Below are 12,942 nucleotides of genomic sequence, written 5' to 3'. Positions count from 1 at the left end.
GATGTTGAGGTTGTGGATTTGTGTTGAAAGACTGTGTGTAGGGAAGATGGCAGAAGTGGAGAAAGTCAGGGTGTTGGTGCTCCGAGATATGTTTGTGCATGGTTTACAACAGTATGCTCAATGCAGGCATGTTGCAAAGAATTTTGATGTTAAAGGAGTGGAGGTCGTGTGGAGCACTGTGCCTGATTGCAATGTACAGGGAATTGTACAAGTTTGTGAAGATATGGGCAGGATCAACAGTCCCCATGTGGTAGTTTTGCACTATGGTGCTTTCGGTTTGGGCTATGTCAGTGCCCCTACTTTGGTGGCAGATTTGGAACACTTGGTTCAAGCAATAATTAACATCCTTCCAAATGCCAAAGTAATTTTTTCTGGATTACTACCTAGGGCAATATGGGACAATAGTTCCGTTTTTTGTCCTCAGCAAAACAATGCTAGGTGTGTAATCAACCGAGGCATGTGTGCCTTCTGTCAGGTACTGTCAGGTTGGAGCAACATATTCTTTTACATACAGTATCATATACTCATTTACATTGGGTCAGGGGAGACACATATTTAGTATAGAAAGGTTTTGGGAAGTTATTATGGGTTATATTTTTAAACAGCCAATTTTGCCCTTAACCTTCATTGCAGTCTATGGAAAATGCCCCAAGCCAAGATGGAGATTCTCAGTCTAAATTCTAATTGGCTGGAGATTGTTTATAGGGAGGACAGTGAACATTCTAAACTGCCTTTCATCGTCTTTGCCCAGCTGAGAGGTTGTGTGCTATGCTGCTCCTGCTTAACTTGTTCAAGGGTGTCAAGTTTCAAGCAGTCGAGCGGCATCTTCGAAAATATAACAGGAGTCGTGTATGGAGTTTGGTGGAGACACAGGACAGGAGTGAGAAATTTCCAATTTTCTGAGAAAAGAAGTTTTCAAGACTCAATCACAAGATAAGTGACTTTCCATGTTTTGATGAACTTTGTAAAAAGGTTATATTAATTTAAAAGGATTGAAATCGCAAACCTGTATCTAAAAACTGAAGCGTGTACGTTTGTTTTCTTTCCTACGTATCATTTCAAACTAGCGCGTGATTTTTTTCCCATTACCTTGAGCCTGCACGTGTGACTCTGCGCGTGAGAGTGAAGCGCGAGCGTGAACTTTGGACTCGCGTTTACTGTTCATATACGCAAGGGTTTTTCTACGTGAGTTCGGGGGTGTATTATATTACGCGTTTCGTATCTGCGTGTGCGCAAGAACAAATCTATGTGGAGCTTCCGCGCAAGCTCTCAGAAGTGTCACATGATAAAATAAAAGCGCGTGTGCTTTTTTCCCGCGATTTGGTTTTTGCGCGTATGCGTATTTTTTCGTGGGTTGGACTTTAGCGCTTGTGCGTCTTACCCGCTATTTGGATTTTCAGTGCGTGTGAGTATTTCCCGCGACTTGGAGTAAAGCGCATGTGTTTTTTTCCGCGGTTTGGATTTTCAGCGCGTGTGCGTATTTTCCGCGACTTGGAGTAAAGCGCATGTGTTTTTTCCCGCGGTTTAGATTTTCAGCACGTGTGCGTATTTCCCGTGACTTGGAATAAAGCGCGTGTGTTTTATCCCGCGGTTTGGATTTTAGCGCGTGTGCTGGATTTTTCCACGTGACGATTTCATCTCAAGTTTTAAATTCGTTCCAGAGTAAAAGACACTCTAAAAAGAAAATATAAAAATAAATACAAGAACTTAAAAGAACTTCCTTAAACTTATTTGAAGAACTTTAGACCTTGTTCAAGAATCTTGAGGTTGAGAAGACGAACTACAAAGTTAAATATTACATTCATGGACCTGCTGAGAAGGCTGAATGATCTTTAAGATTCTGGTCAACAGGTAAGGAAGTCTTGTCTGCTTATCACTTCTCTGGGCATACTGAAGAGAAGTACCAGGTATGGTTTTTTGACTATTTTGGTGAAGGATATAGAGTTTTAAGGTTAGTATAGTAACCCATTGAGTAATGAGGTGTATTACATGTTTATGTTTTAACTACAGGTGAAGAACCAGCGAGTTGATAGCTTCCAGCCTGGTGTTTGTTTATTTGTCCCTTCCCCCTTTCCCATGGAAGTGAGGTAAACTGAGCGGTTATATATATTATCAGCTCAGATTGCCACATTTTGGGGGGATTGTCGGGGGTTCAGCAGCTTCCGCAGACACCAGGATCTCAGCCTGACACCTTCATGCTTAGAGCTGGTATGTTCTTCTGTAATAATGAGAATATTGATTCCAGTAATGCTGTTTATTTTAATGGGAAATGCCATGCTGTTTTGGAATGTACATTTGTGATGTCATCTTTGATGTCCTGGGAGTTAGTGTTAGCAGTGCACGGTGGCACGAGTTATGGTTGCTTATCTTACCATAACTGCCGAATTTCAGGGGGTTTTCGGTTTTACTTTGAACCATAACCTCCCTTTAACAAAGTTTTTTCACTGATATATATATATATATATATATATATATATATATATTTTTTTTTTTCATTATAATATTTTTGGGGGGAATTAAATATTCCATGTGGTCCAAAATGCATCGGTGGTAGAGGCTTCTGCTCAAACCATATGGAAAACAAAATGGAATAAAAGAAGAGACTTTTGCATTTCTACACACATATGGCTTCATGATTTGTTGTGATGGATAAACCTATACAGGATAAACTGAGCACAATATGCAGCAGTTTTTACCACTACATTTTGCAACCTCAGGTCTGGTGATGCTTTCACCAGACATTCTTTTGTTTCAGGTTTCAAAAACCGATGTGGTGTACATCAGGTCTCTGAGGATCGCCATTTAATCTACAGGTACCTTCATCAGAAAAAAGTAATTTTACCTACCCAGTGGTGCCCACCCCTCATTGGTTCATAACCACCAGGACACCAGCACATATGAAGTACCTCTCAAACCTTTACTGCCCCAGAACTTCATCATCAGCACAGGACAATCATAGTCCATCACCAAGGCACCTCGAAAATGTCTTTGAAAAATGTGTGGTTTTGGTAGCTGACTTCCAATACAAAGATCTCCTGCTACAGCCTTTCAAATCTCTCATGTTGCGTTTGACAAAATACGACAAGTACTGAAGCATATTATATCTTCCATAGCTATGGTGTCACCCTGGCAGTCCACCAGGATACTCCTCTGATAACCTAATGGTGGACCCTAGCAGCCAAGAATTCACCAACCTGATCTTAATGTTATGGAAGAAACTTCCTGCCTGTAGCAGAACAACCCAATACTATTTTCAATGCAGGTAACAAATGAAGAACTGATTAAATAGCACAAGGGTGCATCTTGTAGCATGTTTCACGCTTTACAAGAGCTTAGTAACATAGCATCTGCTCCTACCTCCAATGAGTTTAAAGACTTTTTTCTTTGCAGTTAGTGTTTTCTCTCGTCACAAAATCATGACACAATCAGCCACTGAATTCACACTTATGCCTCTAAAGAATTGTGAGGCTAGAAACTACTAAGGCAAGCAACTAGTCAAACTGTGCCATGTCAAATATTCTTGCATAGTAACATTCACTTAAAATAATGTGCAAATATTTTTTCTGCACAAGCAGCAACTGTTTCCTCTCAACACAAAATGTTGTCACACTCATTTAAAGACATTGAGATGCATTATGAGTTCAGCAGTGCTGTGAAAAAGTGGCAGTAATTCCATAACTAGCACATTTTGGGATGTAATGGAATTGCTACCATTTTAGCACACCCTGATATTTCAACTAAGAGCTTGAGGTGGAGGATTTACCTCCAGTGTCATGCTGGAGGTAAATGTTGTACTTTAAGATCAAGAATTGGCGGAATTACTGCTGTGACCACCAAAATCCCCATGGAGTCTTAAGCACTACAAACATGTGGATTTACACTGCCTTCCAACACTCATAGAGCCATGGTAAGCCAATGGACCTGGTGTTAGTAACACTAAATAGGTTTGATGATAGTCCGATGAATCTACTACCAGATTGCTGGCACACTCATAATAAATCCCTTTTTAATGCCCTCTCCTCCATCCAAGGAATTCTAAGACTATTTTAGACAAGCAACTACTAGCTCATCTCCTCACAAAAGACAGTGCACCAAGTTAAATTCAATACATATAATCTGCTCCTGAATCCAAGAATACTAAGGCATTTGTTGATACTGAATGTAATGTCCTGCCAACAAACCATTCTGGGACATTCATCTCCTCACTCTGACTATACAATTTAATGTGTGTGTATGTTATGCGATGTGATCACTGGGGCACTCTCCCGCACTACAACAGTCACAAATAGATGTGCTACCCTATTTCATAGGTCTCTCATTGAATTCTGCCTCTTTGTCATCTAAATCATTTTAGTTTTTTTCCTCTCCAGCAACTTAAAAATGTTGCTTCTAAGCTTGAGCAAATCTCTTCATACTCCCTGGTCTGCGAATCCCTGCAGGTCAAATCTCTGGATTTGGGCGAATCCCTGGGAGCCGAGTGCAGCATCCTAATCCTCTTGCGAGTTTAGACGAGATCATGAACCTGCACACAGATTCAGGCATTGCGCGAAGATTCATCCATTTGCTCTTCAAAATCGTTTTTTATAAATAATAATATGCTGAGGGATTCCATCTCAGAAAGGGTGGCCTTCAAACAAGACCCCCCTTTCAGTAAACTATGACAAAAAGCATAGGGCACACCTGTGCCTTGCACCGCCAGTAGTCTGAGATGCAGCACATGCTTTCCCATGGCACATAGCAGGTTCAGAGGTCAAAGGTGCCCTGTTTGACAGCCAAGTCAGTGCAGTGCAGGGGTTGAAGTTAACTCCCCACCTCTCTTCCAAATTCAAAACAATTATGACAAACTACCCTCCTCGTGGCAGGGTAAAATGCAAATATGATCCATCCCATTTGTTGGAATGGGTGTGGGGAGTTCCCATAATTATCAAAGGCACTTCTGATTTGTAGCATACTGGTGTCACTCTTGTAAGCTCAGACAGCTGTAAGAGGTTATGTGGTTCACAAAGCATTCTTAATGTTCTATTTCCTTCCTGTCCCTCTCACTTCCTGCCCCGTAAAGCACTCTGGGTATGACATCAGAAGTCAAGGGACACTTGTGACAAGGACAGGGATTGGACCCCTTGAAGCAGGTTTATTTTCATCCAATCCTTTGTGACATTTTGCCAGAAAAGACGGGGAATCCCACCCCTTCTTTGATTCATTTTAGACTACCCAGGATTTAAGAAATAATTAATGTGTACATCTCTCCGGATAGTTGATCTTTCGAAAGCCCTCAGACATTGAAGTGAAGGAGTGTTCCAATGCAGAGGCAGGCTCATCTCGCTACCCTCTGCCAGGGCACATTGAAGTGATGCTTGCTGAAGATCAAGGCCTACCTCTATAGGCTGGGAGGGCAACAACTGGGAAGGACCAACCTCATCCTATGGCACCCTGCAGTGGCTCTCACTGCACGCTGAGAACAAGAACAAAGAGGTTCCCTCCTTTCATCACATCAAACTGATCAAATCACATTCTAGACATGCTCACCTCACTCAAGCCAAAGGGAACCAACAGTGCTTTCTTTGGCACTATCTCATCCTTTGAGCCATTGGTGCATTTCATCTATCAAACCTACTTGCTGTCGTATCACACCAAGCAGAGCCCATCGCCTGTTTGGCTCAAAGGAGAGGCTTGCCACTGCATACATCTTTCAACCGCTGCCTCTTCAAATGCCACCTGGGATCATTTGGAACACAGCTTTGAACCCCCAGACTGCAATTTGAATTCTGGAGCATTACATCACTCATCAAAACCAACCAGCGGTTAACAAAAGTTTCAAACTGCTTGACCATCAAACCAACCCTGGTGAACCATGCAAACTGCATCACTTGAATGCTGCAACCATTCTGCTCTGAAGGCCTATCTTGAAAGGATTCAACACTAGCTTGCTGATACAATCAGTATGACTCGACAAACCCGGACCTGGTTCCTTCCCCATTTTCAACACCTTGAAAACTTGTTCAACACTGGTAAACCACCTAACATTGAAATCAGTCTTAGACATGACCTTGCCCCCTCGGTTCACCTTTTGATGCCCTAGGAGCCAGTTCAGTACCCTTTGCCCTTTTCCAGCAAGACATACCCTTTTAAAAACATTGTTGGATATCCTGCCTGTTTTTCCTCCCTGACAAAGTAACCAGCGTGTTTGTAAAACATGTTTCTACTTATATAGGGGTGCCTTTTATAGTGTTTATTTTTAGCTAATTGTATAATTGATTTGTATAAATAAAGTTTATATTTTATACACCTTTATTGGGTATCAGGTAATATTATCCCCATATATATGGTCGCCGTAAATTACATCGCCGGGAAAAGGTTGCAGCGATATTATATGGGTGACCATATATATGGGGACAGGGTAAAAAAAAACATTTTAAAAAAAAAAAGTTTGGGGGTTGCAGGGGTGTCCCCTGCATGTTCCATGCAATAATGTCGCCACAAAAAACGACTATTTTTTGGCGAGATTTTTGTGGCGACATTATTACATGGAACCCTTTATTGGACATTCTTTAATTTTACAGCTGTATACTATAGTGGTTTGGGTTGTTACTGGCTTGCATTTACCCCTCTTCTGTGAATGTAGCCTTCCTTGGCTCACATTAACACAAAAGGCAAGGGAGGTAGATCTTTTGGCTGTGCCTGTTTTACCTTTATGATTGGGATAACTGCTGGTTTATCAAAGTGCGGCGGCTGAGTAGGGGATTTTACGACTACTCAACTTTATACTGCTGCAGAGCAGAAATAATGTTGTCAATCACACCTAGTTCTGCCTTCGGAATGTGGGCCCGTGTTCGATGACTACTGGAGTATGCGGTGTGATATTTTGGCACCACTCTTGTACATAATGTCACTTCATATGCCCCAGCATTGGTGATGTACCCTTGCTGCCTCAGCCTCTTAGGAGTGGGTTGTGCTCTCTTCCCTGCATCCACACCAGCATTTTGGTAATTAGCTCCTGCCCCCTGTCTGAATTTTGTTTATTTCATTTGCCACCCACCACCCTTTTTTAAGTATTTAATTTTGCAACCAACACCAGTATTTGTTCATTTAATTTAATTTCCCACCCGGCTTTATTTGTTTATATTTCCTCCCTGTTCCGGCCATGTTCGTTTACTTGACCTCCTCCTGTTGCCTCATCTTCCCCAATCTCCCTCCCCTGTCCTTCCACGCCCCACCCCAGCCCACCCAGGCTTATCATTGGCTACCTCAGCCAGGAAGGGAAATTTAAAATACAGGCAGCGGAGGGACTTCCTTGTTGCCTCATCCTTGTGGAAGTTGGTCATGCTCTATTCCTCCCCTGCCCCAAACACCAGCATTTTGGTAAGTAGCTCAGGCCTGCTGCCTGTATTGTATTTATTTAATTTCCTGTCCATCGCCCGTATTTCCTGCATTTATTAATTTAGTTTCCTGCCCATCTTTATTTATGTTTTCTTCTTGTCCTGGCCGGTTCCTTTAATTGACCTGCTCCTGTTGCCTCCATCTTCTCCCCTCTCCCACGCCTGTCCTTCTCCGCCCACTTCCGCCCACCCTGGCCAGCGATTGGCTGCTCCAGCAAGGAACTAGCCCTCTTTATGCAGGGGCCCAAGGCAGCATTGCCCGGGCAGCTATCCAAGGGCAACAGCAAACGGCAACTCCCCTCTGGGGAGCTCCCATCCCTGTTTGCCCCTGTTCTCCCATGGACACCTGACAAAGCACCTGCAATGGAGATGGGTAAAGCCAGACGAAGCCCCAGCAGTGGGGTGGAATGTGTAGCGTTAACTGTTCCATCCGAGGAACAAAGCTCTGTAGTAGGTCCATGTGTCTAATTTTGATAAGGCATTTTTTTTTTTAAAGGAATACAGTTGCACGTGTTGCACTGAGCACTTTGAGATCTTGTGCTGTGGAATGTGCTTTGCTCGGTTCCCTGACACTTTGAGTTTAGTGTAAGGAGAGTTCAGAGGTATGTTTAAATCGCGAGCTGGAGTCCCCAGCCAGCCTCCACAACCACCTTCTGTAATTGGATTGAGCGCCACCTTTGGGAAAGTAATATATATTATATTATGTTCCTCTAGCATAGGGAAATGGGTATGGCTCTGCTGCCCCTGGCCTACTGCTGAGAGATGCCAAATCAAACCACCTCAAGAACACTGCCTCATTCTGTTAGATGTTCAGTGGCAGTCTCCCTATCGGGCACCGCAACAGACCCCCGAGTATCTTCGATGTGTACTCTGGTCTGTTGCATCAAGGGAGCATGAGCTACATCCTCACTTGCACCAGACTCTGATTTTAGGGCTCATGAGGTTTGGGCTGGCTGTAGTGAAGTAGCAGAAACAGCTAAGTCAGTGCCGACATTGGTAGGACTAGTTTCCACACCCACACAAATAGTTTGAAAGTTTGTGATACTAAGTACTTGTTTGAGCAGTGGTGGATGTCCGGATGTCCAACTTGGGATAATTGACTGACATTGCGCTACTCTACAACTCGAAGTGTGCGCATTCTCAGCAGTTGCAACAACTATTATTGCAGCAATCACCAGTGGAACATTTTCATGACGCCTTCCTCTCATCCCCCACATTTGACCTTTGTTTCTGAAGGCATCTTAATGGTTGGCACTTTTTGGGTTAACCATCACAAACACTGGCAGCCCCTTTTTCAAAAGGAGGTAGCCCTGTATGCCCCCCACCTGCAATCACCAACATTACTACACTACTTCCTCCAACAATGTTTCTTCCAACCCAAACATTCTCTTCCCACAAAAACAATCGAACTGATTCTTTTGGGTGTGAGTGTGCATATTTAAACAAGCTGGCCCCCACATATTCCTCATCTGTCCTACTGTGCATAGTGTGCTCAAGCAGGTAGTGTGTTGCATCACACAGCAGGTCTACCTGCCTCTAACTGCCCACTGCCTCCAACAATTTTTTCAGCAGCACCATAATGCTTTCTTCCCTCTAAACTGCTTGCTTTGTGTGTGCGTGTGCATGTTCAAACAAGGTGGCCCACTGCAAAGTACTCCTCTAGCCTACTGTACCACAACAGTGTGCTCAAGAAGGTGGTGTCTTGCTTCACACAGCCAATAAACCTGGCACTAATGCCCACAGCCATCATCCATTTTTTCAGCACCCCAGCATTTATTTCTGTTATCATAAAGGTGTGACAAATACATTCAATGTTACTGCTTTTGTGTAAGTGTATGCTCAGTCAAGCATCCTCAGTGCATCTGTCTCGGGAGGATAGCTTAAGGGCAATGTGCTCGTCTGTCTTTGAAGCAAGACGACGTGGGCAACACAGGTTCGATCCCCGGGTCTGCGCTTTGAAACCTCTGGGCATTCAGCGCGTTATAAATAACGCATTACAGTTACAATCTATGCAAAGTAAATTGTTGGGTTACTGGGCAGAAAAGGAAAACCTCTAAAACAAAAAGGTTAGCCTGTCTTTCAGTGAAATGCAGATTACTTTTAAGCAGTGTTTGTAGAAACAAAAAATGTAATATTATATTATGTTGATCACTGTGTAAAATCACCCTCCCCAGGTTTTCTTCTTATTAAATGCACAACATACAATGTTCAAAAAGCCCGGCTTAATAATTAAAGTACAATGATGCAGCTCTCAAACAGCAACAAACATGTAAAGGTTCATTTCATTTTTTATTTTCATTATTTCTATCTCTAAGTTTTTTAAATGCACAAGCACAAATACACAAAAAGCCATACATAGAAAAGAAAATTGAACGTTCCAGCTCTCAAACATCACAACCATCCTTCTCCCTCTCTGAATTACTGACTCCCAGCTGTCTTATATACAGCCAGTTAAATCGGCCAGCTCAAATTCATTTACCCGAATCTCTTAAATGATCGTGAAGTTTAGTGGATCCCAAATACTGTAAACATGCAGGTGATTTGTGATCCAGATGAACAATTCGCACGGGCATTACTTTCTTCAAATGTACTGCAACCTCCGGCCTCTGTCTCTGACTGCACAAGACTAATCATGATTTCTAACCAATCATGCCCTATGTATACTATTTCGGACGGAGCCAACCAAAACAGTGTGCCTGGATTCTGAAATCATTTGTGTAAGGCCCCTAGTGCTGTGCAAGTGTCGGATGATGATATGATATATACGATATGACATGGCATTTATAACACGCCTGCACACAAGTGTTTCTCTACAATGGTTTGCCACGCTCCATGTTCCCATGCCTTCAAGGGTAAGCACATTACATGGAAGCACACTAAATGGTGCACTAAGTAGGAGAAAGGAAACTGCAAGCAGAAAGGAAATATGCATTGTGCTGCCATTTTCAGAATGACGTGATATGGCAGACACCTTAGGTCACAGTTCTTGGGATTTAGTCATGCTCTTTGGAAGCCAGTCTGAAATCTGGCTAAATCTCTCCCAGAGCCTTTGATCTCTTCCCACGCTATAAATCACTGGCTTAGCCAGTGACCTATCTTTTGTCATAACTGCTATGACCTCGTTCCCTCCACCCATGGCCTTTAAGCTCTACATTGTGGCTTTCTGGAAACAGGGTGCGTAAGAGCATGCTTGATCTGCTATGGTTGCATGACGCAGGTGTAGGATTGGGTATCTCCGTGGGCTTGGGCAGGAGGGCTTTGGAGTGCGATGACCGCATGCCATAGACAATATAAGGTAAAGGTGAAAGGCAAGGGAGGATATAAAGAGGTGAAACAGAAAAAAAAAACATAGCTTCAATGTATACTGAGAAATATATTGTTTGTGAAATGAGTGATCATTGCTACCTTGTTTTTCTGATGAGTGATGTCAATCTTCAGATTTCATGGGTAAGTGGTCGTTGGTGCACATCTGGAGCAACAGCGTATGTACCTGCACAGTACATACATCTCAGACATCCATGTTTATCAATTAAGCAAGTCTACCTGCGCAATGGGCAGTAAACACGTTTGCCCTGCATTTCCCCCTGTCTCCATATTTACTTAATAACAGGCTCAGACTGGCCTACAGGGCAATAGGGCAACCCTTGACCCAGAAACGCAAAATGCTAGCATGGGCCACTTTTTTGGGTCTAAGTGGGCCTGCTTTTTGGCCCATATAGGACAGTTTCTTTACTATGTGGCTACTAATTTTGACCAGTGTTATTGAATAAATGCTCTTTAAAATGCAGAATTTGCATGACATTTGATCAAAAACCTCTAACTTGTGTAATACTCAAACAGTCTGTCACAAAAGGAATGAATTGCTATTTGTAACTGTGGGCCACTTTCTCATTGGTGCCCAAGACCATTGTGTGCCCCGGTCCGACCCTGCTTAAGAAAAAACATGGGGCATTCACAATGTTAATATATTTCAATGTTCCCATGCTAAAAAAGCTGAAATGAATACCAATCAACAAATACCTCTACCAAAACCACCCATTTTGCCATTGCGTACTGGGGCATTACAAATGGAAGAGTGTCAGAGCAGCAACAACGTAAACAACATAGCCGGATTGCGTACATATGTTTGATCATTGGAAGCTCTTTCTGATTCTAGGACGGTTAGTATCACTGTTTTACAATAAAGCTTTGCTTGGCTGCTTTTTTCTCGCCCAGGTTATGTTTTGCAGACTCAAACTTTCCGGGCTCTTCAGTTTCCATGTTCAAATCATAAAGCCACAGAACACATGCCTTTGCAAAACGTAACTACGGCAAAGTTAGAGCATTGAAACATAACCGTATTCTAATACTGAAGAAATTGACAGATTCCTATTTTGCATTGATTAAACATGTTTATGTATTCCGGGACTTGGTGGACTGATGTTGGTTTTAAAGAGGCATGTCAATAAGATCAATTTACCTTTCAAACAGAAGACAGTACAAACCACAAAAGGTACTTATGCTGCACCTTTAAGGAATCAAGTGTTCCGAATAACAAAATGACTTCATAATAACCTGATAGATTTTCATTTTGGTGCTGGAATGGTACAGAGATGGGGGTGAGGTAATTAACCATTGAGAACCTGGACTTGACTGAAGTTCATGGATTAGTTATTTTTCTTGTACTGACCTCTGAACCTACAGTGAAGCATTACTATTGCATCCATGGTCCAATATACATTTGGCGAAAATAACAAGGTCATCGCCTATTTTCATAATAATTTAGGATCGGCTCTGCAGAAGTACCTGTCTATAGAAGAGTGTTTCTGGAGGCATACAAAAAAGCTTACTGCATATGATATATGAAGAAAAAATTCCCACTGAATGGAGTATATTGGAATTGAATTTCCCCCTGAAGAATGTTTCGAGTAATAAGAACAGAAACATGTTGGGGGCGAGGGACAGGATGATGAAACAAAAACATTTTATTTGGTGGAGTTGCTTTTACATGACTGGTTTAGGAGTCTTTTGTTTATGTACTAAGCCACTGGGTGTGGTGAAGAAGCTATAAAATAAGCTGTTAAAAACATCACATTTGTTGCATATAAATATGTGTTATGTCCTTTGAAGTTAATGATTCATGTGGAATACATTTACGTTTTTAATGAGCCCATTGCGAGGGGATTTTTGCGTAGTTATGCATGTATTTGTTTCCCGAGTAATCACCTGTGTTTCCGGGACCCTCCCTCAGTTTGGAGTAGCTGATCATGCCAGCAATGTTGCTAGGAGAGTGCCATGAAATAGAGAAAAAATGCCATAGAAAAAAGCATCTTGGAATTAGATCCTATGTACTGGCATACCACCAGGGGTGGACTGAGAACCAAAGGCGGCTCTCAAAATAATTTTTCAACGCCCCTCCACCCCCCCATATTATACATTTTCAACAATCCCAACCATTTTCCTATGGGAACATTTGGAAATACCACGCAATATAGGCCCAGGGTGCAGAAGCCTACTGGGGGAATATCTAGAGTTCCCTATAGGCCAGTCCACCCCTGCATACCGCCATTCAGAATGCTGTGTTATT

The 12,942-nt window shown here is 42.5% G+C and overlaps 1 protein-coding gene across 1 annotated transcript in view; it reads right to left on the bottom strand.

Moving 5' to 3' along the window:
- Positions 1-12,942, bottom strand: part of SLC7A11 (solute carrier family 7 member 11) — a 1,087,616-nt gene that overhangs the window by 741,110 nt on the left and 333,564 nt on the right. The window lies entirely within an intron of this gene.

This window comes from Ambystoma mexicanum, chromosome 6q, assembly GCF_040938575.1.
Source record: "Ambystoma mexicanum isolate Mex_15411 chromosome 6q, UKY_AmexF1_1, whole genome shotgun sequence".
Taxonomy (NCBI): domain Eukaryota; kingdom Metazoa; phylum Chordata; class Amphibia; order Caudata; family Ambystomatidae; genus Ambystoma; species Ambystoma mexicanum.
This window is presented reverse-complemented; position numbering and strand designations above follow the sequence as displayed.